The sequence below is a fragment of the Pristiophorus japonicus genome, chromosome 16, assembly GCF_044704955.1.
Source record: "Pristiophorus japonicus isolate sPriJap1 chromosome 16, sPriJap1.hap1, whole genome shotgun sequence".
Taxonomy (NCBI): Eukaryota; Metazoa; Chordata; class Chondrichthyes; family Pristiophoridae; genus Pristiophorus; species Pristiophorus japonicus.
The window spans coordinates 28,825,242-28,851,076 of NC_091992.1; positions in this window are offsets into that span (position 1 = coordinate 28,825,242).

Consider the following 25,835-nt stretch of genomic DNA (forward strand, 5'->3'; position numbering starts at 1 on the left):
AAATCACACAGGCACTTCTCATTTAAAACAGACGTTCACAAAAGTCTCTCTTCTTTCCTATTGTTTTGGCCGGCTCTATTTCTCTTCCATACTTCACTTAAGACAATCACCGTCAGTTTCTTTTATTGATTAACTTCCTATGCTAATTTACATGGGCTCGCAGTATCAAGACCACAGCCTTTTTTTTTTCTTTTTGGCTTTCCGTTCCTTCTCCCACCATTCCCTTTGCTTTGCTGGTAGTTCCTGAGGATTCCACCCTGAGCTAATCATTTTTTCGATTAGCTTCTTTTGTTTTTCCGCCAGGTGGCGGGTAAGTGACCCTTCTGGTCCCCACTCGAGGTTAGTTGTTTTCATGGCCATTCTGGGTAGGACTAGTACCGTTAGGAATCTACTCTCAGAGGTCTGCTTCCTTCCTTAGCGCAACTTGGAGTAGACCGTCTCCTAGCTACTGTCAGGTCACAAGTTCTGCTGTTACACAAACTTATACAATTCTTAAAACGCGTTTAAGCAATTTCTCGCAGTGCTCTACGCCTCCTTAACGACTACCTACCACCGCTCGGCCCGTTGGTCCGACCCTGTTCACAGGTTTGGATTCCGTTAGCCGCTGTACACCGCTTGGTTCTACCCCGGGGTATTTCAAATTACACTACTGGGTCCGGAATCTCGGTATCACGATCCCACGGTCTAAGTGTGTTCCCTACGCCTACTTGGTTCCTGGCCGTCACGTGGGACAAAAGTCCTCTTAATTCAGGCTCAGGCTAGGCGTTTGAGATATTAGACCGTCTCCTCGTGTCGATCAACCAGCTTCCACCTTCCGCACCCTTTATACTTAAAAATCGTTTTTTTATACTCACCCGGGTTTTTTCCAAGGGCGTCCAGCGACTCCGGGGAATCCTGCCGACTACGCCATTGTTAGCGTGAATGTTTTCTCAGAAGAATCACTCAACACTCAGAGTCGGTTCCAACGCCAATGCGGCCTTTATTAACGCTCTGCGGGGAGGAAGTCTCAGGATTGTATCCAGGCTTCCCTCCACTGAACAAAGGGTTTCATGGATCTTTATATGTTTTACAACAGTTTACTACAGTTACATACAACAGTTTACTACAGTTACATTAGACCAATAGCATTAGTCTCTAAACGTAAAGTGGCTCATGTGTTGCCAAGAGATGTGTTGCTAAGGGGTGTGTTGCTAGGGATGACTCATGTGTCTTGTAACATGGCCTGGGCTTGGATGCTGGCATTGGGTAGCCTCCTTATTAGAGTTACATATTCGGTTCTTGTCAGCTCGGGCTGATTCATGCCCTCGTTATGTGATGTAGGCCCCTCTTATCTCTATTTCTCGGGGCTCTGCTGTGTGGAGTTATAATGGTTTGTTATAGTTATCTTGTATCCAAGTCATTCCTGGCAGTGGGCCTCACAGGGTTATTGCTCGGTCAGCCTCAGTCAATAGTTCACAGCTTGACTACCTGATTTCCCATCATGCCTGGGCAGCCATTTTATGTGTGGCCACTTTAAACTTATATGAGTTTAGATATATTCAGCAGGTGCCTAATGCCTACAACACTCACCAACACCCTATACAGTTGTAGCAGGACTTCCCTACTTTTATACTCCATCCCCCTTGCAATAAATGCCAACATTCCATTTGCCTTCCTAATTACTTGTTGTACCTGCATGCTAACTTTTTGTGTTTCATGTACAAGGACCTCCAGATCACTCTGTACCTCAGCATGTTGTAATCTCTCCCCATTAAATAATAATTTCCTTTTTTATTTTTCCTACCAAATCGGATAATCTTACATGTTCCCACATTATACTCCAGCTGCCAGATTTTTGCCCACTCACTTAGCCTGTCTATATCCCTTTGCAGACGCTTTGCGTCCCCACACATATTGCGTATCCATCTATCTTTGTATCATCAGCAAATCTGACATTACACTCGGTGCCTTCATCCAAGTCATTAATATAGATTGTAAATAGTTGAGGCCCCAGCACTGATCCCTGTGGCACCCCACGAGTTAGTTTGCCAACCTGAAAATGACCCATTTATCCTGACTCTCTGTTTTCTGTTAGTTAGCCAATCCTCTATCCATGCTAATATATTACCCCCAACCCCGTGAGCTCTTATCTTGTGCAGTAACCTTTTATGTGGCACCTTATCAAATATCTTCTGGAAATCTAAATACATGCCATCTACTGGCTCCCCTTTATCCACCCTGCTTGTTACATCCTCAAAGAACTCCAGCAAATTTGTCAAACGTGATTTCCCTTTCATAAAACCATGCTGACTCTGGCTGTATTATGATTTTTTAAATGTCCTGCTACTACTTCCTTAATAATGGATTCCAGCATTTTCCCAATGACAGATGTTAGGCTAACTGGTCTATAATTGTCTGCTTTCTTTCTTGCTCCTTTCTTAAATAGGGACATTACATTTGCGGTTTTCCAATCCGCTGGGACCTCTCCAGAATCCAGGGAATTTTGGTAGATTACAACCAATGCATCCACTATCTCTGCAGCCACTTCTTTTAAGACCCTACGATGCAGGCCATCAGGTCCAGGGGACTTGTCCACCTTTTATCCCATTAGTTTACCTAGTACTTTTTTTCTAGTGAGAGTGATTGTTTCCAGCTTATCCAGTCTCCCCAGGTAACTGAAGTCCCTTTTCCCTGGAATCATTCTCGTACATCTTTTCTGCACACTCTCTAAGGCCTTCACATCATTCCTAAAGTGCGGTGCCCAGAATTGGACACAATACTCCAGTTGGGACCGAACCAGGTTTTATACAGGTTCATCATCATTTCCACGCTTTTGTACTGATGGCTTATGTAAGGTAACCACAGACAGAAGAAGAAAACAAATATAATGAAGCCCAAAGGACTACAAGAATCTTAAAAGAACAAATGAGAGAACAAAAGAACAACTCAGGGATTTTGAAGTCTTATCTTGGATATCTGAATAAATCTGGTGGAGCCCTGTCATAAAATCCAGCAATAGTCTCCAAATCATTGTTGCTTGTCGTGTCCTGCATAATATTGCCATAAAGGATTAGTACATCCTGAAGCTAAAGTGGATGAAGCTGATGATGATAAAGAAGGAGAAAGTCCTTCCTCCCCAGACCACGAGTAGTGTGCACAGCAAGGAGAGGAGGTGGAGCAGGATAAGCATGAACTTATAACTGAGTGGTTTGAGTAAATAAAAAGTTGTGAAGCCAAATAAAATTCCTTTCTGTTTGTACCTCCTCCCATCCCAAGTGCCTCACAAAGAAATGCATTTCCTATGGTTCTGTATCTTGCCTCCATAGCACAAAATTAACACGCTCATGTCATCAGCTAAGTGCACTACGTTGCAAACATCCACAGAAATGGTCCAAAATCTAAGTGGTCAAATTGCTTCTACCTTTTACAACAAAATGCACCCAAGCTTCCAAAAAATTCATACATTCTAACTGTAACTATTTTTTAAGCACTGTGTCTAACCTTTGTGCCAACTACCTTACTTGGTCCAGCTCCCAATGTTGGGTGGTGGATAGTTGGGAAGATTCCTCTGGAGCCTTGCTGGCCTACAATTCACCCAATGCCCAAAATTTAAAATTCTCTTCCTCGTGTTTAAATTCTTTCACAGCCTCACCCTTCCCCATCTCCATAGCCTCCTCCAGCAGGGCAACATCCCCTAAATTTTCTGTTCCTCCGACTCCAACCTCTTTTGCATATCACCAACCTTCCCTTTATAAGAACATAAGAATTAGGAACAGGAGTAGGCCATCTAGCCCCTCGAGCCTGCTCCGCCACTCAACAAAATCATGGCTGATCTGGCCGTGGACTCAGCTCCACTTACCCGTCCGCTCCCCATAACCCTTAATTCCCTTATTGGTTAAAAATCTATCGATCTGTGATTTGAATACATTCAATGAGCTAGCCTCAGTTGCTTCCCTGGGCAGAGAATTCCACAGATTCACAACCCTCTGGGAGAAGAAATTCCTTCTCAACTCGGTTTTAAATTGTCTCCCCCATATTTTGAGGCTGTGCCCCCTAGTTCTAGTCTCCCCGACCAGTGGAAACAACCTCTCTGCCTCTATCTTGTCTATCCCTTTCATTATTTTAAATGTTTCTATAAGATCACCCCTCATCCTTCTGAACTCCAACAAGTAAAGATCCAGTCTACTCAATCTATCATCATAAGGTAACCCCCTCATCTCCGGAATCAGCCGAGTGAATCATCTCTGTACCCCCTCCAAAGCTAGTATATCCTTCCTTAAGTAAGGTGACCAAAACTGCACGCAGTACTCCAGGTGCGGCCTCACCAATACCCTGTACAGTTGCAGCAGGACCTCCCTGCTTTTGTCCTCCATCCCTCTCGCAATGAAGGCCAACATTATCCTTCCTCTGATGGCCATGCTTCCATGTGCTCTGGAATTTCCTACCCAAGTCCCTCCGCCTCTCCACCTCCCTCTCCTGTACTGCGTAACGGTTCTTGGGATGCTGGAGACTTCACTGATTGCTACAGCACTCTCGCTCTATAATGTTTCCACCACGCTCTTATGTGTCTTGCTGTTCTCAGTCCGCAAAAGTCTGTCTCTCTGGCCCTTACTTCTGGCAGTAACACCTTAACAGAAGTCCTCGCTTACTTACTCCTCTCCACATAATGTAGGTCCTTCCTCAATTATTGTTGCTCTTTGCAGCTCTTCCATGCACAAAAGAGCGTGTGCCCCTTTAATCAGCTGCAACGTTTGCATCACAGCACTAGAGCTCAATTTGCCTTCCTCTCAGTGATGACAAACCTCTGAACAGCAGTTTTACCCACTGCCGTCCGGCTCCACTTAATTAGCGAGGCCATTCTTGAGGGGCTGGCGGCAAAGTCATGTGGGTGGGTGGGTGGAAGCCCTGCCTTGCCAAAAAACCATCAACGTGAGGAGAATCCAGCCCCATGCACTCTGGAGATGGGCATCTTAAATGGCAGTGCTCTGCACTGATCAGCCCATTTCTCATCAGGATAAAACACTGAGTCATAACAAATGGATGTTTGGCGCATCACACCTATGCAAGTGTCCCTCTAGAAACCATGTTTGCCTCTACTCGGTGCTTTCTTCACTTGTGGTGGCACTCACTAGATAATTGATGTTGCGCCTTGATTAATGGCACTACCCTCTGTTCAGTAGTTAAACAATGTAGCAATGATGGGGTTAACCACGTCCTGGGTATCTGAGAGAATAAAATCTTTGCAGTCACGACTCACTGAAATATAATCGCAGCAAGAGCTTGAAAAGTACTGAGATAATAAGATTTGATCTGGATGGTAAATATGTATAATCAGCGTCTTTAGTAACGGACTGGCGAAGCACATATTACGCTAGAAATCTATCAAATAAAAAAAATGGAGAAACTTGAAGCGAACAATTCTATTTCCTGAATATAAGCATAAGCTGCTCCAAGGCATAATCTTATAGATTAATAATAGAACATATATAACAATTACACTTAACATTTCTTTATATGCGTAATGGGAGTCCATAGATTAAATCAGGTTATCTCATTTGAAAAATTCTATCTCTATTATGAATAGCCATCTCTGAAATTCATCCATTTCCTTTTGCACCTAACTCACTTTCAATAACACACGCAATTTATTTGATTCACTGAAAGTAAAAATGGTGCATTTTTTTTAAATCAGAGAATAGGTTGGTATTATTTCAAAAGACATTTTTAGAATACTTTCCAGATATTTTTCTAATTCAAAACACAAAGTTGTAACCATACAAACCAGAACAATAAAAGGAAACTAATTATACTTCAACAATTCTTAGAGGTGACACCAGCCATAGAAAGGAATATCAAAACCTTCAGTATGGCCGATGCCATTAGAACCTATAAAATGTAAAAAGAACAAATCCAAAAATCAGGAGAACTCAAAGATCTCTCTCTGTCAAGAGCATAGGAAGAAACGAAATAAAATGGGCCAGATTGACTGGAATATATCTGGCTGAGGACCAGAACATGCAATGGAATAAAGAATAGAACCAAGCCTCAAATGCCTTCAATGAGTTCTGAATAATCAGTACACATCCAACAAGATAATTGGCAAAAGAACCAGAGGGTAGATAAGGAGATTTTTTACACAGAGTTGTTATGATCTGTAATGCACTATCTGAAGGGTGGTGGAAGTAGATTCAATAGTAACTTTCAAAAGGGAATTGGATATATACCATGCCTTCTGTTGCCTAGGCCCTAAGCACTGGAACTCCCTGTCTAAACCTCTCCGCCTCGCTTTCCTCCTTTAAGACGCTCCTTAAAACCTACCTCTTTGACAAAGCTTTTGGTCACCTGCCCTAATTGCACCCTATGCAGCTTGGTGTTAAATTTTTTATCTCATAATACTCCTGTGAAGCGCCTTGGACATTTCACTATGTTAAAGGCGCTATATAAATAGAAGTTGTTGTTGTTGTTGGAAAGGAAAGATTTGCAGGGCTGTGGGGGAAAAAGGTGGGAAGAGGGACTAATTGGATAGCTCTTTCAAAAAGCCGGCACAGACGTAATGGGCCAAATGTTCTCCTTCTGTGCTGTAAGATTTTATGGGGGAGAAATTCGGTAGAGCCCCGATTTACCAATATGGTGTCAGGCGCACTTTGCGTCAGAAGTGTGCACGTGTGCCATGGACGCCATTTTGGAACCTTAAGCACCCAAAAGATGGATGGCGCCGAGCCCAATTTCGCCCCCACAGAGTCTAAACTAGGAAGTATAAACTAGCTTTAATTCATGTACAAAAAGCAAAATAAAGAGAGAGAAAGAAAGATGGGATTAAGAGAGAGATAAAAGATTGAGGGCTAGAAATTGCATTGGCTCACCACCCGGTTTCTGGGCGGTATTGGCCGTTTTGGGGAAAACCGGGTTGGTGAGAAATTCCCCAGCTGAGTTATGCCGACAATTTTGAAGTACCGCGGGGAGTGGACCACCAACGTGCACCATCCTCAGATCGCCCTGGCGCGATATTTGGCTCAGCGGTGACCCGTAGGTAAATATTTTTAAAACCGCCCACGACAATCAGCAGAGCTGGGCGGTAGGTGAGTAGCCCAGCAAAAAAAAGGTAAGTAATTGTTTTTTTACGAATTATTTTAAAATTCTGTTGTGGTGATTTAAGTTAAAAGGATCCTGAGAATGTTTTTATGATTTTTTTATGTTCTGTTTTTTGAAAAAATATTTTTAGTGTTTTTCTCCTCTTAGACCCAACCCGCAGCCTCGGGGTAAATTTTTAGTGAATTTGTAAATTATCGCCCATTTTCTTTAGAAACCGCACTAATTGGCCCTAAATTCCAATTTTTCACCGAGAATCAGGGTGCAACGCCCAATTTTTAACTGGGTGTATTTGTTTCTTTTTTGGGGGGAAGTTTTCGCCGGCGGTAATCTTGGGAATCTTAGCGGTCTTTTGGGCGGCAATCGGGCACTAGTGGGTTGTTAGGAAATTCTAGCCCACAGGAAGAAAAAGTAAAAAAAAATGTTTTTTAATTTGCCAACACTAATTACATTGTGAATGAATGAGACTCCACACTTGTAATATTAAATTTTCAGTGCCAGAGAGGTTGTTTGGCAATAATTAAGACTTATCACGCTGTTAAAATGTTAATTACACCTAAATGACCTAACTTTTCCTGACTTGTTTAGTGGGTAACTAGTGGTAAGCACCATAACTTCAGACCCTTACATGTATTTTAATGCCGAGTCTATCAGCGAGGTATCACTATTGAGCAACCTCTGAGGAGCAGGGCAACTCGGACAGTAACTTCCGACCTCCGGAAGTTGCTGTCCAATTTACTCCAAAATAACAGTAAGTGTCGTTAACCTCACCATTACTCTCAATGCAAAATCCAGGCCAATATCTCTATGTTAGGTACAGAAGAATCATAAACAAAGTTAGAAAGAACAATTCCATAACCTCTGATGCACAGAGGAGATTGTCACCCATGATGAGGTCATATTCTGGTTCGTCACTTTTTTGCGCATTGTCTGGCAACAGAATAATTTAAATAGATCTGACATCAGTATGTATGCATGATAAGGGGCCGTAACTTGCGGCCCCAACGGGCACGTACAAGGTGCGCATGCGCCTGGAGGGGCCACACAAGTTCCGGGATTGGGCACGCTTGAAAACCCAGAACTTACGATCTGTCAAGAATTCTCTCGACAGATCATTTGCATCCCTGGGAAAAGGGCCTCCATGGGCGGAGAGTAGGACTATTTGCCCAACTTCTGCCCAGCGAATGCCAGTGAAATTCTTATGCTTACGGGATGCCTCCAACCGCAAATTCAGCCCCAATATTAAGGCATTCTTTTAAGAAGTCGAATTGTCATTTATGGGAAGCATGACACAGCTAGGGCTAGAATTTCCCCAGCCTGTCGTTTTTTGATAAATAACGTAATTTTTGTGAAGAAATATGAATAAAAATGTCGCCATTTTTTAACAGGGTAAATTTGGCAACAAAATACGTGTCGTTAAAAAATGGCATTGCACGAGGATTCGCGGTGGAAACAGCGATCTCGCCAACTTTAGCCCGAGGCCTATCAATGTCAGAAATACAGGCCCTGAGAGGGGAGAAAAAAATTGCAAAAAACAAAGAATCAAAAATCACAAAACATTTACAAGACCCTTAACTAAGTAATCGCTGCAAAAGAATGAAAAAATAAAAACTTTTAACTTACCTTTTTTGCAGGTCTTCATACTTACCGACGTTTCTGAGGCTGCAGCGCCTGCTTTTTTCGTGCGTTTTTTTTCACCCGAGAACAGGTTCGCCGAACGGCTAAATTTAGGCAGTGCAATATTTTTTCATGTTGGAACTTGGCGATCCGCTTTTTGGAAATATTTTGAAAATGCGATTCTTAAAATTTTGTGTACTTCCTTTTAAGAACAAAAAAGCAGTTTTAACGTGAAAAAATTGCATTAAAACGTTGGTTAAGCTAGCCCTAGATGTGTACTTGGAGCACCAAACAGGAATATCCATCTATCTCATCCCTGCTGTTATTAACTTCACAAAGCTCCCTAACATAGACAAGTGAACACAGACCAAAATCTAATACAAACCGATTTCATTACCACCCACTCCAATTCCACACGAAAAGGAAGCTTCTAAGTGCCACAATTTTTAGTGAAAAAGATTACAAGTGAACTGAAAAAAATAAATAATTCTTAACAAGATTAACATGAGCAGTCTATCCCACTCAATGATTTATTTTCAATTACTCAATGCTTTCCCATGCCTATCCTGCATTTAGCCTCTTGTTAACTGCATGTCACAGATAAGAACATAAGAAGTAGGAGCAGGAGTAGGCCATATGGCCCCTCGAGCCTGCTCCACCATTCAATAAGATCATGGCTGATTATCAACCTCAACTCCACTTTCCCATCCGATCACCATATCCCTTGATTCCCCTAGAGTCGAAAAATCTATCTGTCTCAGCCTTGAATATACTCAAAGACTCAACATCCACAGCCCTCTGGGGTAGAGAATTCCAAAGATTCACAACCCTCTGATTGAAGAAATTCCTCCTCATCTCAGTCTTAAATGGCGTATCCCTTATCCTGAGACTATGCTCCCTAGTTCTAGACTCCCCAGCCAGGGGAATCAACGTCTTAGCATCTACCCTGTCAATCCCCTTCAGAATCTTGTATGTTTCAATGAGATCACCTCTCATTCTTCTAAACTCCAGAGAGTATATGGCCATTCTACACAATCTCGCATCATAGGACAGCCCTCTCATCCCAGGAATTAATCTAGTGGACTGTCGTTGCACCACCTCCAAGGCAAGTATATTCTTCATTAGATAAGGAGACCAACACTGTGCACAGTTCCCCAGGTGTGGTCTTACCAAGGCCCTGTACAATTGTAGAAAGCTTCTTTACTCTTATACTTCAACCCCCCTGCAATAAAGGCTAACGTGCCATTTGCCTTCCTTATTGCTTGTTGTACCTGCATGCTAGCTTTCTGCATCTCTTGCACAAGGACACCCAAATTTCTCTGAACACCAACATTTAAAAGTTTAGCACCATTTAAAAAATATTCAGTTTTTCTATCTTCCTACCAAAGTGAATAACCTCACATTTCCCTAAATTATACTCCATCTGCCACCTTACTGCCCACTCACTTAGTCTATCTATATCCCTTTGCAGACTCTGTGTTCTCCTCACTGCTTACTGTCCCACCTAGCTTTGTATCGTCAGAAAACTTGGATACATTACCACTCAGTCCTTTCATCTCGATCATTAATATAGATTGTAAATAGCTGGGCCGCCCCGACCTGTGAGAGAACACCACCGCAGGTCGGGAGTATAAAGAGCTGGAGCATGCCACTGCAGCTTCCAGCACGAACTAACACAAGTGTGTGACGACTTTGAGGTGGGCGACTGGGTGACGTCATCATGACCCAGGTCGCCATTTGGAGCATGGGCAGGAACATCGGCGAGGCCCTGGTAAAGCAGAGGAGCGGGAAGGTCGTGGCGGACTTGCGACGAGTGATCGGCGGAGGAGTGATGGGGGATCGTGGCGGAGGTGCAGCGAATGTTTGTGGCAGAGGGGCGGCGAGAGATCGTGGTGGAGGTGCGGCGAGAGATCGTGGCGGAGGTGCGGCGAATGCTTGTGGTGGAGGAGCGGCGAGAGATCGTGGCGAAGGTGCGGCGAATGAGGGTGCGGGGCCCAGAAGAGCCGAGGCCCAGGGGCAGCACGGGCCAGCCCACACTGCGACATGTGTGCACACTAGGTCCGTGCAGCAGAGCAGGTCTCCAGTCGTCCTGGTCAACCCTTGCCATTGCATAAAGGCCTAGCTCTGTCAAACCCATGTGGTGGCTGATGTGCAACGGTCACCACACGTTAAAAAACTCCACACACAGGCATCTTCCACCCCTGGAGTTCAGGACTGGAACATCGGGTCCTTCATTGAAATATCTGTGAACTCATGTGGAAGCAAGTCATCCTCGTTCGAGGGACCGCCCATGATGTAATAGCTGAGGCCCCAGCACTGTTCCTTGTGGTACCCCACTAGTTACAGCCTGCCAACCTGAAAAAGACCTGTTTATCCCTACTCTCTGTTTTCTGTCCATTAACCAATCCTCTGTCCATGCCTCCAATCCAGTGATCCCTTACCTTGTGTAATAACCTTTTATGTGGCATCTTAGCGAATGCCTTCTGGAAATCCAAATATACTATATCCACTGGTTCCCCTTTATCTACCTTGCTGGATACATCCTCAAAAAACTCTAATAAATTTGTCAATCATGATTTCCCTTTCATAAAACCATGCTGACACTGCCTAATCATGTTATGATATTCTAAGTATCCTGATACCTTAACAATGGATTCCAGTATTTTCCCGACGACTAATGTCAGGCTAACTGGCCTGTAGTTCCGTTTTCTCTCTCCCTCCTTTCTTGAATGATGATTCATATGTAAAGCAAATTGGCTTCTATTTACTGTGGATCAATGAGTATAATTTAGTGGGTTGTACTAACAATTTGAACATTATTCTTTCTTCTGATGTCAATCACATTTACTGCAGTTGTTTCGGTTATAAAAACATGATGAAGATAACCCTCCCACAAATGTGAACACAAATATAATCCTACTCTAGTTATAGGGACATTTAGTTACAGTATTAGTAATATCTTGCTCATCCTCCAATTATATGTTCATACATATGGCTATATATCTAGCCACCCCCATTCTTTCAAATAACATTTCGTAATTCTATAATTATTAATTACCAATCTGCCTCAGGTGTAATGTGAAATGTTGCCTTCTACGAAACAGTCACTAACATGTTGGATACAAGTGATTGTAAACAAATAGTAAAACAGTACAACTTTTCCAGCTAACAGCACTGACATTGAATATCGACATGAATTGTGCAGTGTACCTGCATCAAAACCCAGTCTTCAACATTCCAGCATTTTGTGTGTCAAAATGAGTTCGGTAATACAGTGTAGGTCCTAAACAATACATAATGGAACATGAAAAGCCATGAGCCAAGGTCCAGTGATCATGCAACAGAGGTACCACACCAACAGACCCAATGTGTCGAAACGGCACATTTCCTCTCATGTGAATGATCATTTTGAAAATCAGTATAAATCAACACATAAGTTTAAATCTTGGAAATCATAACTAAAGACAAGAAAGAGGAAAAAAGTCAAAGTGGATTTGTTGAGTTTTTATAGGTTGCTCACTGGATGACATTCATTGTGCAACTGTTCAGATTATTATATTTGGTCTTTGATACCATTCAGTACTCTTGGTGCTTTAGTTGTAATCAGTATTTTGAGAAGACAAAAAACAGTCTTGTAAAGGTTTATTTTCTGTTCATGCAAATGAAGTCCGATCACATCCAATATATGTCACCACAATCTGAACGAACAGCAAACTAATCTCTTTTTCATAATAGAGTGCCAGAAAAAGGTTACACACAAAAACATGAACTGGTCTTTTTTCTCTACAGATGGTGGCAGACCTGCTGATTCCCAGCATTTTACTTATTTTATCTTTTCATCTAGTTACTTTTGGGTCATATTGCTCCCAATTTAAGACTTATTTGTGTGGTTGTTGAGAACACATTTAATCGGTGTTTATCCCCCTCCTTCTCACCTTATTAAGCAATAGTGTAGCCAATGTTCTGTATTGAATGCACTAGCCTCCGTGCAGTTCATATTAATGTGCTTGTCGGTTGCTGATAGATCTAGGTTTCTCATTAAAAAATTGCTTCCGATCCCATACAAATGCAATGCATTTTGGCCCCGAGTGACCATTTATAGCAGCTGTTAATTAGATCTGAAATGTACAACAGCAGCAAAAGCACAATAGGCCAACATTCTGCTTGGGAGTGACATCTCCCACTGTTGCATTAAAGTTGGAGTGGTGACCTTCTCTTACAAATAAAGCTCATCTCACATCCAGATAACATCTTGACAACCCACGTGTAGAAATGTCTGCAAGTGCCTGGGTGAATCCATTGGTACACATTACTACCTGACAGAATATCCAAGTGCTCAAAAGAACCTTCCACTTGTACAATGTGTTGCAACTCCATTTCCAGTCAGTAACTGGAACATCATTGTTCAGTATAAACAAAAAGACAGGGGAGAAAACTGCAAATGCTGGAAATATGAAACAGAAAATGGCGGAAACACACAGATCAGTCAATATCTGTGTAGAGTAAAGACAGGGTTGCAATTTTGGACAAAAAACTAACCCTCTAAACTTTAACTTGTCTTTTACAGACGCTGACTAATTTACAGTCTATTCCCAACATTTTCTGTTTTGTTTCCATCATTGTCCTGCACATCGATTTAGAAAACAGGAGTATAGGTCATATATTCAGAATTTCCTTTATGCCCTCTGTGGGTGGGAGTAAATAACTAAGCAAATAGGTCAGCACGTGCAGCTTCAAAATGAAAAACAAAACTTCTTAAAAGTATTTAAATGCCAATTTCATCCTTTTCTTTCCCTCAATTTTCTAGTTGTGTAGTAAACCATATTTTGGATGATGTGGTGTTATCTTGCTCACGGAGTTGATTTTAGTGATGGAGGTTTAGTTTGGTCAATGTACTAACAGGCAGTTTCTAGCACAGCTCCAAATGGCCATCTTTACAGCAAGCACTGCCCAGACATTCATATCATCACTCATCACTTACTCATCACAACACCCACACAAGCAGTCATCAGGGTCGGTTGTTGTCAGTTAAGATTTTCCTCATTGTAAATTGATTGGGCTGGGTTTGTGGTAAGAAAATACAGTCTTCATTTTTCACCACAGTACCCATTAAGCTGAAACCATTATACTAGTGGCTTATCTGAATAAGATAGTAGTTCAAAACTTTAGACCGGTAGGACATAATATAGTGCAATCAATCTAATATGGAAGGAAAACTCTTCCCAGCCCAAACAGAGGCGCCGAAATTGGCTATCGTTTCAGTTGGGGGCGGTAACCTTTCTGAGACCGGATATTCTGTGCACGGTGCAGAAGTCACACCTTGGAAATGAAATTGGGGTTATCGCCCCTCACAGGAAGTGAGGGGCGATATTGAGGTGTTTGTCTTTTTCCGGCTACCGAATTTATTCCAATCGATTTTATTCAACCTGCCCTGATTCATTCACTTTCACTACTTCAGCTTGTTCCGCTTACTTTGTTCTATTGCCTGGGGGGGGGGGGGTTGGAAGATGGTTGTTGTGTGTGTGTGTCTCTGTGTGAGGAGGCTGCCGCTACCACCAGTCAGGCTCTGCTCGCGGCTTACACATGGACTGGCGCCGGGAGTAGGATCGTGGGTAAGGGTCGGTGTCTCGCCTTGACTTTATCCTCCACTTTATCTCCGATTGCTAGTTTTTTTTGTGAGTATGTATGTGGTTTTATGAGGTGTTGGTGTTCGTTGAGGTAAGCGGGCCAGGCAAGGAAAGGGAAGTGGAGGGCAGGCGGCTGACTGAGGTCCAAAGGTGGGCCTGAGGATTTAAAAAAACGGAGCGGGTCTGGATGACTAAATACTACGCTGTAGGCTTCAGCGGAGCACATGCGCAGAAAATGTCCGGGTCGTTGTCAGTAGCATTGTCACCAGTTGACCTCCCGTGGTTCGGGAAATTCTCTGGTCCGGCACTGGTCAGGTCCCAAGTGTGCCAGACCAGAGAGGTCCAACCTGTACATCAGTGAATCTCTCATGCTACTGATCACAGGAAGAAAACATAAAAACAAATTTTAAGAGTCTGCATTAGAAATGTCCTTTGTTTTAAATTTTTATCTCAGTCTCTCCCTTTGTTTCTTATCTTCTGCTTCCTTGGTTCTGTCTTTTTCTATTGCTCCATTGAGGTGTTTGTCTTTTACCGGCTACCGAATTTATTCCAATCGATTTTATTCAACCCGCCCTGATTCATTCACTTTCACTACTTCAGCTTGTTCTGCTTACTTTGTTCTATTGCCTGTTTCAATTCTAGAATTGCTCAATTTTAAAATATAGGATGTTTGATTCACTGTCATCACAGAGGACTGGTATAATATGATACCCCTCAGGACAGTGATCACACTTTTCCCTTCCCTCCCTCCGCAGTTCACGTTGGCCGACTTCTTCCTCCTCCCCCTGCCCCCCCCCACCCCATATGCCAACCCCTAACCCCCCCCGCCCATCCCCCACCCCCCCCCCCCCCCCCGCCGCAAACATCACATCATGCTGGGCTCTGACCTACTGGGTGCCCAAGGGACTAAATACCACTGAATGCTGTGGCAGGAATTGCTGATCTTGAAAAACTATCATGACAATTCCCATCGACAACATACAACAACTTTCGGTCTCTTGGAGCAAGAGCAGCAAGAAAAAGCGGCATCAAGAGATGGCACCAGGAGTGGTGTTGATTTTCATCACTGAACACAAACAGTGACCTGAGAAAAATGACTGTCCTTCTGAAGTGCAGACAGTTGGCATGTACGAGGCAAGGCCCAGCTGAAAGATGAGGGCCCAAAATTCAGTACCACTGGAAAGCTGGTGCTCCCCCCCACCTTTTTGTGGCCATTAACACCAAAATTATTTTATGGCTGGGCCTCCCCATATTCAGCTCCAAAAGTGAACAAGTGGGTTCCAGCGCTAATGAACCCTTCCAAAGTGGATTTTTCAGCAATGTGGTTGTCTTAATTTGAGCGTTATCACCACTGAGAAATTCAGCATGCAGGTAAGGGTTTCTAATGAGCCAGCTGCTTCCTGGCCTTTTTAAAGGCCTGGGTTTGCAGCAAGGTCCTGAGGTTGGAAGGAGGTTGAAAGGATGGCTGGTGTAAGAGGTGCAAGGAGAGCCAACAGGTTTACCGATATGGAGCTGGAGACACTGATGGACGGTGTGGAGGACAGAAGAAGAATACTGTTTCCTGACGTGGGGAGACCTGGCAGACCGCCAGTACATAATGCATGGAGGGAGATTGCAGGGGAGGTGTCAGGCACCTCCATATATGTGAGGACGCACCTCCCAGGAGGGTGCTGGGAAGTCTGCACCCGGTACTTCCAGAGTGGCGATGGGTCGACGCCACCTAGCTCTGGGGCGACTGGGATCCTCTTCTTCCTCCTGCGCCTCCTCCTCCTCCTGAGGTGGTACTGTTGGCTTGACCTCCTGTGGCTGTCCCCTCATGATGGCCAGGTTGTGCAGCATGCAGCAGACCACGACGATTATGGAGACCTGTTGAGGAGAGTACTGCAAGGTGCCACCAGAGCAGTCCAGGCACCGGAATCTTTGCTTAAGGATGCCTATGCACTGCACGATGATGCACCTGGTGGCACAATGAGCGTCATTGTATGCATGCTCTGGCGCTGTCCTGGGGTTCCGCAGTGGAGTGAGCAGCCAAGTGGACACGGGATCCCTAGCAGTCAACCACAATCTGATTCGGGCCGGTGAAGACGGCGGGCACACTGGTCTGGCGCAGAATGAACGAATCATGGCTGCTGCCTCCCTTGCCCGCTGCCTGTCTGCACAGTGCTGATGGCAACGCCTTCTCCTGCGTGCTGCCCTGCTTCTGAGCAGGTGTACCAGGTGTCACCCTCCCAACACTCCTCCCATCCTCAGGGTGGACCCTGCCAAGCAGGTCTCTGCAGCCCACAGGACTCCACTAAAGAGTCAGACCTGAAAGTTGTACAAAAGTATAGGGGTATGTGCAAACCTCTGAGCAGCACTCAGCAGGTTTACTGGAGCCAAAACAATTAATAAAACTATATGAAAAGATAAATACTGCGGATGCTGGAAAATGAAATAAAAACAATAATAAGCAATTAAATTATATCAAAAAATAAACACTGCGGATGCTGGAAAATGAAATAAAACCAATAATAATTAATAAAACTATTTACCTACCAAAGGGCCCCACGATGTCGCGTTCGAGCACCGCATCGAAAACCTTGCGGGGGCACTGCCGGGAAAAGTCCTACCTTTTCCTCGGTGAATTTCACTGTGATAGTCCCTTTCCAGCGGCCCGCACGCTGCAAAGCTCACCGCTGAAAACCTCCATTTACAGCGGCTTCACCGCGCCGTTTCCAGTGGAATTGAACACCACTGAAATCCCCCACAAGCTGAATATGGCTCGTGGAGGGAAAAGTACCCGACCACAGCAGCCTGAGACCTGTCCTTATATACCTATCTGGGACAGGTATCCAGTGTCTCCTGCAAGTGCACCCCTGGTGCTAAGGTAAGCTTGTAGGATTTTGTCGATCGACCGCCCAAACTCCGAGGTAGGCGTCCCTTCGGGATGGTGAATTTCGGGCCCGCGATCTTTGGGAAGGAAGCGAAAAGGCAAGCACAGGCCCTGAGAATCAGGCCCTTAACAGGAAAGCACAGAATAATGACACCTGACAACTAAATAGGAAAGGAGGAGGTTGGGGAATCAACAGTGAAGAACCAAAGTCCTTTATTTCCCCAGGAAAAGAATTAAATGAAAGCAGACAAACTTCCTCATATTTTTGTTAACATACATGATTGGTACATACTTTGAGAATGAGGATTTTTTTAAAAACAGCAAAATTCATTATGTATTTGAGATGTGTTTAAAAGTACTTGATTGGATGCATTTTAATGAGTCTATAATCTTCACTTTATGCAATGAACAAGTCAGTTCATAGCATAAAGTTCTATGCCTATCGATGCTCATCAAGCGGGAAATAAATTCATAGAATCACAGAAATTTACAGCACAGAAGAATGCCATTCAGCCCATCATGTCCAAAAAAGCACTATCCAGCCTTATCCCACTTTCCTGTTCTTGGTCCATAGTCCTGTAGGATACTACACTTCAAGTGCATATCAAGTACTTTTTAAATGTGGTGAGGTTTCTGCCTCTACCACCATTTTGGGCAGTGAGTTCCAAACCCCCACCACCCTCTGGGTAACAATATTTCTCCTCAGCTCCTCTCTAATCCTTTTACCAATTATGTCATGTATCTCACACTACTGTACATAACTGTATCTTACCATGCTATACATGACTGTAACTAGAGATGACCTGTAACTACAAGCTTACCTTACCACCAGGGGTGCACTTGCAGGAGACACTGGATACCTGTCTCAGATAGGTATATAAGGACAGGTCTCAGGCAAGTGTGGCATTCGAGAGCTGTGTAATAAAGGTACAGGTCCTGAGTGACCTTGACTTCAGCATGTGCCTCGTGTGAGTCTGTACTGCAGAGACAGGACTTTACAAATTACTTTAAATCTATGTCCCCCTGGTTATTGATCTCTCTGCTAAAGGAAATAGGTCATTGCTATCCACTCTTTCTAGGCCCCTCATAATTTTATACATCTCAATTAAATCTCCCCTCAGATTCTTCTGTTCGAAAGAAAACAACCTCAGCCTATCAAATCTTTCCTCATAGCTAAAATTCTCCAATCTTGGCAACATCTTCGTAAATCTTCTCTGTACCCTCTCTAGTCCAATCACATCCTTCCAGTAATGTGATGACCAGAACTGCACACAGTACTCTAGCTGTGGCCTAACTAGTGTTTTATACAGTTCTAGCATAAATTCTATGCCTCGGTTAACCAAGGAAAGTATCCCATATGCCTCTTAACCGCCTTATCTACCTGTCCTGCTATTTTTAAGGATCTGTGGACATGCACTCTACATTTCTCAGTATCCTACCATTTATTGTGTACTCCCTTGTCTTGTTTGTCCTCCCCAAATGCATTACCTCATACTTTCTGGATTGAATTCCATTTGTCACTTTTCTGCCTACCTGACCAGTCCATAGATATCTTCCTGCAGTCTACAGCTTTCTTCCTCACTATTAACCATGCGGCAAATTCTTGTATCATTTGCAAACCTCTTAATCATATCCTCATAGGTCTAAATCACTTGATATATACCACAAAAAGCGTTATACAAATAGATTGAAACAACACGAATTACTGTTTGACAAATTAGACCTTGCAGATCTTTACATGCATCCTCAAGAAAATATATTGGGGTAAGTAGAAATGGAGAGAAAATCATGGACTGGCAAGGTCCAATTTCACAATATCCATGTCCAATCTCTTCGCTTCTCATGTGCATTTACTGCAAAAAACGACACCAATTGCAAAATGGGTTAAACTTAAACTCTATTGCAGTTTGCCTCATCATCAGCACCCTGATTTACCAACCCTGATTGTTATCAGTAAACCATACTTGAAAGTAATTTTATGTAGACAGTGGGTTGGAGCAGGGTTATGTTCAGTTGTGATGCCCTCCACACTTGAATGGCCTGTCTAGGCTTACATGTGACTGGCCAGGAATAAGAGAGGAAGCATACTCCAGCAAGAGCCAGTGCCTTTGGTGGGAGGATGAGGATTAGAATATTTATCAATTACATTTCCACAGCACACTGTGCAATGCACTGTATAACGCTAAATTATTCATCACCACATGGAGACTTATTAGGAGTCCAAGAGCAATTATATCCAAGTATATGCTAGCATTAGTCTGAATCTTTCTCGACAAATCAGCTTATCTGAGCACAATCAATTAGGAAAGAGATCTGGGTATACTTATAATAGGCCACATTAACAAAAAAACCTGCATGGACGGGGAGCTGAAAAGGTTATTCATTTTCTTTTCTATTATCTGTTCATTCCTAAGCACATCTTTACTATATATTATTTCAAAACTGAATAGAAATGCATTGAAAAAACTTGCAGCAGGTAGCATGATGATATTCTTGAGTGACACCCCTTCTAGATAATTGTGACTCTCCGAAACAATCACCATTTGTGTCTTCAGTCTTCCACTTGCTGGCTTCCACTTGATAGCAACATAGGAACAGGAGAGGGCCATTCAGCCCCTCGAGCCTGTTCCACCATTCCATGAGATCATGGCTGATCTGCGACCTAACTCCATAATTCTGCCTTTGGCCCATATCCATTAATACCTTTGGTTAACAAAATGCTATCAATCTCCGATTTAAAATTAACAATTGATTTAACATCAATTGCCGTTTGCGGAAGAGAGTTCCAAACTTCTATCACCCTTTGTGTGTAGAAGTGTTTCTAATCTCACTCCTGAAAATCTGGCTCTAATTTTTAGACGATGCCCCCTAGTCCTAGAATCCCCAACCAGCAGAAATAGTTTCTCTCTATCTATCCTATTGGTTCCCCTTAATAGTCTGAAAACTCTTATCAGATCACCCCTTAACCTTCTAAATCTTAGGGAATACAACCCTAATTTGTGCCATCTCTCCTCGTAACTTAACCCTTGAAGTCCCTTGAAGATGTTTCCTTATCTCAAATATATCTTCACTTTTAGTTAATGTTTTGTTCTTTTTTTCTCCTTTGAACAATTTCCTTGCACCGTTCATCTTTCCCAGCCAAGAGTAAAATTATTTTCAAACAGATTGGAGATAGGGAAGCAGCTGCATATATTAGAAAGATTGGTTACAACTCAGGAAGATTCTGGGATGCACCAATGATTTTTCCTACATGTAGGTGAGTGACCCACTTCAGGTTCGACTCAGGTCAATAGATTGGTAAACGTGAAATTATTACAAAGGTATGCTAAAGCCACTGATATTTTTGTGTTCTTGACTATTATTTCATATTTCAATATGTCCGGGTGGCTAAATGAAATAATACTTTCCTAAATGGAGTCTGAAAAATTATCATATGATTAAGCAAACTCAGGACTAAGGCTGGAAGGGAGTCACACACTTTAAAGCCACACAGATCACAACATCATAGATTGAATTCCTGGTGTAAAGAATGTCCCTGTGACAGTGGCTTAGCCAGTCACGTGATGTTCACAAGACTCAATAAAACCCCAGTCATTTGGGTCTAGGTCATCCACAATGAACATGTGGTTGTGAGTCTAGTGGATGAGCTGGTAATGTGTAGTGTGATTGTTAAACCTTTGTTAATAAACCAACTAGTTCTTAATAGCAATGTGTTGCTATGAATGCTCAAACAAAGAACCCATGAAGCAAATACATTACACCTGGTTTGCACTAAATTAACCGATCACATATTCTAATAGTTCTACACTGATCCTAGGTTTCTTTGTTTCCAGTAAAAGACACAAGAAAGCATCCAGTCCAATCCTTGCACAGACTGTGTACAATTTACTTCCTGATGGACACTATCCCATCCATCAGTCTATATGCAAAATAATTCATCTAGCTTTTCTCTTTTATGGCTACTGATAGAAAGTGTTGGAAATAGACAGCAAGTCCATTTTAACTTGGAAGCTACAGATCGGTTAACACTATAGGGACCGCTCCACCTGGCGTTAAAGGGTTCGCCTATCTACCAGAGAGGTCTGAGGAAAGGTCATCGACCTTAAACGGTAACTCTGTTTCTCACTCCACAGATGCTGCCACGCCAGCTGAGTATTTCCAATATTTTCTGCTTTATCCTAAATTGACATTATGTGCCCATGTGCTGCCCAAGGCCTGCTCCACCTCCATCAACCATCTGCTTAACAGGAAATGAACCAGGACCAACAAGCACTGTGCTCACTGCAGGCTCGGCTTGTGCCTGTTCGATTGGACAGACTAAAATTCCAGGTCCACGTCCACCATTTCGGAAACAGAACTTCCCTCTTATTTCGATACCAAGCCCCGACACGGCAGTGAAAGCCAGCATCTTGAATTAACCAGGCATGGTGGAGAAATGAAAGAAGTGGAGAAATAAACAGGGCCCAGAGCGGCTTTACCCACCCGACCTCATCGCCATAATTCCTTTAGCGATAAAAGCAGCCCTCCTCTTTCATCCTCCCCAAATTGCTCGCAAATACCCATCGGTGTCTCACAGGACACGAGCACTCAGACTAGGCCTATCTGCCCGTCAGATGAAGCACTTGAATATAAAGCTCCAAGTCTGAGGTACAACGAAAATTGTGATAACGCCTTAAGCTATTTTATTAACTCAGACTGAAGATATTGAAGGAGAGAGTCACACGAGATCACGATTATTACGGCTTCTGCCCTTAAAACATTTGTTGAACTCTTTTTTAAAAAGCCACTTTATTCTACTGGTCATAAAAAGGTAATAGATGGCTTCAGTGCATGTGAAACAGTTCAAATCTCCCCCAGAAGAGAAGTTATAACTCCCATTATTTTATTTAATACTTAAAAGCGGCGAGTGGTTTACAAACGTGGAAACGATTAGGGCTGGATCAAAAATAAAGCTTACTGAGGTAAATACTGCTGGAAAAGTCAATGATACACAAAGGGACTTGTCTAAGCATTCATATGGTGTCCAATAGTGAGAATCTGAATTGACTGTACATGCACAGATTTTGTATAGCTGAGACTATTCCATTCATCTCAATATATAGGGGAAACTACCGATGATTACCATAAACATCAGGTAGTGTCCCCTGTATATTGATGGACCCCCTGAAATCTTCCCACGGAGCCCCAGTTGAGAACCCCTATTCTAGGGTACATATAATCTGGCCTAGACACCTTTAGAAGATGAACATTATATTCCTACCTACTTAAATACAACACAACAGAAAGATTAAAAATTAATAATATAATCAATAATTCAGTGAACGTTACGAGCTGCAGTCATCTTAATAATGTTTTCTCCCTCAATTAAAACTAGAACTAATTATATTCTCCGAAGCCTGCCTCTACTTTTGCTGCAGACAGCAATATTTAGAAAAACATAATAGGCCTGATCCTGCTGGAGCAGAGCATCTCATGGGAGAGTTAGCCTTTTTCTGCACCCCTCAGCTGAAAAAACCTTTGCACTGTAACTTGCTGGAAGTGCAAGTGGTGAGAGCAATGGAGAATCTGGCACCTACAATCTATCTCTTTAACCAATGCGATTACAGGATTGAGAAAGAAACAGCAACAGCAGAGAAGGAGGGTGAATTAGAATCAAATCAGGTACAGAAAAAAAATAAAGATATGGAAAGGAAGATTGGCATTTTTAAAATCTCTAAGAACATTTGACTAAATACAGGAATCCGAGTCAGCAGTTTAAATTGTATGCTTTCTGGGCCAAGGAGGTTGATAGGCTGATTGCTGATGCAATCAGCCAGTCGTTAAAAGGGTACTTGCTCTCTTAATTACCAGACTTAACTTTCTGTGGCGACTTTAATGGACAATTAATGTGCAAATCCAGCAATTTCTTAAAACTAATGGCGAGGCTAAGGGTGAGATACCATTTGTGCAAAGCAAACGGCGGAGCGACGAAAACCAACCAGCAAATATTGGAGATTCAGGAATGATGCGGCATTTGGGGGGAGTGGAAGTAGAGGAGTAGGAGTGGCTCCCTAATATGCTCCGGTGGCTTGGGCCTTCATGCTGCTGTGAGCTCTTCCTCCCCTAAATTCACTTCACTGCTGGCTCTCTCACAATAGGCCTTTTTCATTTTCGCTGGTATACCAGCACCCCATTGAAATGTTTACCACTGAAGGTGAAAGAGGCCCACCATGGGAGAGTTAGCAGTGGAGGTGGGGGGGGGGGGGGGGTAGACAGGTAGGGGAAGAGCTCCTTGTAACAAGGCCTCAGCCATCAGAACACAATGATGGGCTCATAAGAAAAAAGGTTGCCATGGGGCATAAGAGAGCCCTGGGCAAGGGAGTGGGAAGCAGCAAGTGGAGCTACACAGGGGTGGGGGGGGAAGAGAGGAGAAGAGGACATTTTTTAAATGTATTAATTTGCAGCTCTGTACTGCGAACAGGGTTAGATTAGAGTGAGAGGGGTCGAGAATGCGGTAGAGCAGTGATGGGACTGAGCCATACAGGAGGGCGGATATTACTACAGCCCTGTAGACCATGAGCTTGGTGGTGGATTTGAGGGCCTGGTCATCAAACACTCTTTTCCTCAGGCGGCCGAAGGCTGCTGTGGCGCATTGGAGGCGGTGTTGAATCTCGTTGTCAATATCTGCTCTTGTTGATAAGCGACTCCCGAGGTATGGGAAATGGTCCACGTTGTCCAGGGCCATGCCTTGGGGGGGTGTGGGGGTGGGGGGGGGGGGCCGCGGAGAGTGCTGTGCGGTGAGGACTGGCTGATGGAGGACCTTTGTCTTACGGATGTTTAATGTAAGGCCTATGCTTTCGTACGCCTCAGAAAATACGTTGACTATGACTTGGAGTTGAGCCTCTGTATGTGCGCAGACGCAGGTGTCGTCCGCATAATGTAGCTCGACGACAGACATTGGGGTGGTCTTGGACCTGGCCTGGAGTCGATGAAGGTTGAACAGGTTCCCACTGGTTCTGTAGTTTAGTTCCACTCCAGCGGGGAGCTTGTTGACTGTGAAATGGAGAATGGCAGCGAGGAAGATTGAGAAAAGGGTTGGGGCGATGACACAGCCCATGTTTGACCCCGGTCCGGATGTAGATTGGGTCTGTAATGGATCCATTGGTAAGGATCATGGCCTGCATGTCGACGTGGAGCAGGCGGAGGATGGTGATGAACTTTTGGGGGCATCCGAAACGGAGGAGGATGCTCCATAGACCCTCTTAGTTGACAGTGTCAAAAGCCTTTGTAAGGTCGAAGAAGGCCATGTATAAGGGCTGGTGCTGTTCCCTGCATTTTTCCTGCAGCATGTGCGCACCCTCTGGCGCCGGCGCTACCTGATTCGACTCTGCAAGGTGGGGCCTCCAATGTGCGCTGAAACGGCACAGCGCATGCGAGAAAAAAAATCTAATGAACTGTGCATGCGTGTTGCGCATGCGCACAAATGTAAAACAAAAATTTTGTGATTGCACTGCCAATGGTTCCATTACAGATATGCGCGGTGTGCATGCGCAGAAAAAAAAGCTCCCATTTGCACATGCGCAGCGCAAAGTATAAAAAGAAACAGCATGGGGACTGTGTGGGTCACCATTGAGAATCTATTGGTGGCAGAGGTGGATTTGCAGGTAGAAAATACAGTTTCGATCATGAGATGGCTTCAATGGAAGGACGCAGAGAAGGCGAAAGTGCCAGGGGCGGAGAAGGGGAAACCGTAAGGGCGAAGAGATTTCGTGCAGATGAAATTGAATGCCTGGTAGACTTAGTTGAGAGTAGCTGGGGAGTTGTTGAGAACAAGGGGAGCTTCAGTAAAAATAAGCTTAAACCGTCTACACTCGCAAAAGTTTGGGACTAGGTCACAGTCGAGTTTAATGGAATGTCCATGACCCCGAGAACCGGTGCACAGCTGAAAAAGAAGTGGCAGGACCTCAGACTTGCAGTGACTGTAAGTAATACGATAAACTTACATTTATTTGCCCATTAAAATATATGCATATTTATGCACAGCAATAACATCTGTAAATGTGATCCGTGTGTGTGTGCGCGTGTGTGTTCACAAGGACCCTCTCTTTAAAAAGTTGCATTTGCATCTTTGCAGAAGATGGTGTCACAGATCAACCGAGAATGGGCACAAACTGAAGGAGGTCCGCCAAGTAGGCTCCAACTTACAGCCCTGGAGCAGAGGATAGCGTCAATGATTAAATGCCACAGGAGAAGACCAACAATTAATCGGAAACTGGGCCCAGTTTTCCATTGGAGCGTAAGCCTTGCAAATTGCACAATCTGGGTTAGCTGAATGTTACACACTGCACATGTTTCTTATGCTTCTCCTTCCTCAATGCTGCTAACCAAGCATCTATCTTTTGTTTCGCAGAGGGTGAACATCAGGAGGAGACCGAAGTTGCACCTGAAGCTGAAGGCGAGAATGTTCATGTAAACGGCACGCCAGATATTCCAACTCAGGACAATGATGGGCAGCAAGAAGTCATGGACGACAAGGTGATTACCCTGTGTTTGGAGGTGCTGAACCTCTCGAGGATTCCAGGCCCTTTCATGAGCGAATCAAATGAGAGGACTTTTCCAGATGTGATGTCTGAGGCTGCGGGTACAAGTGTGTCGCAGCAGCCACACCTGGC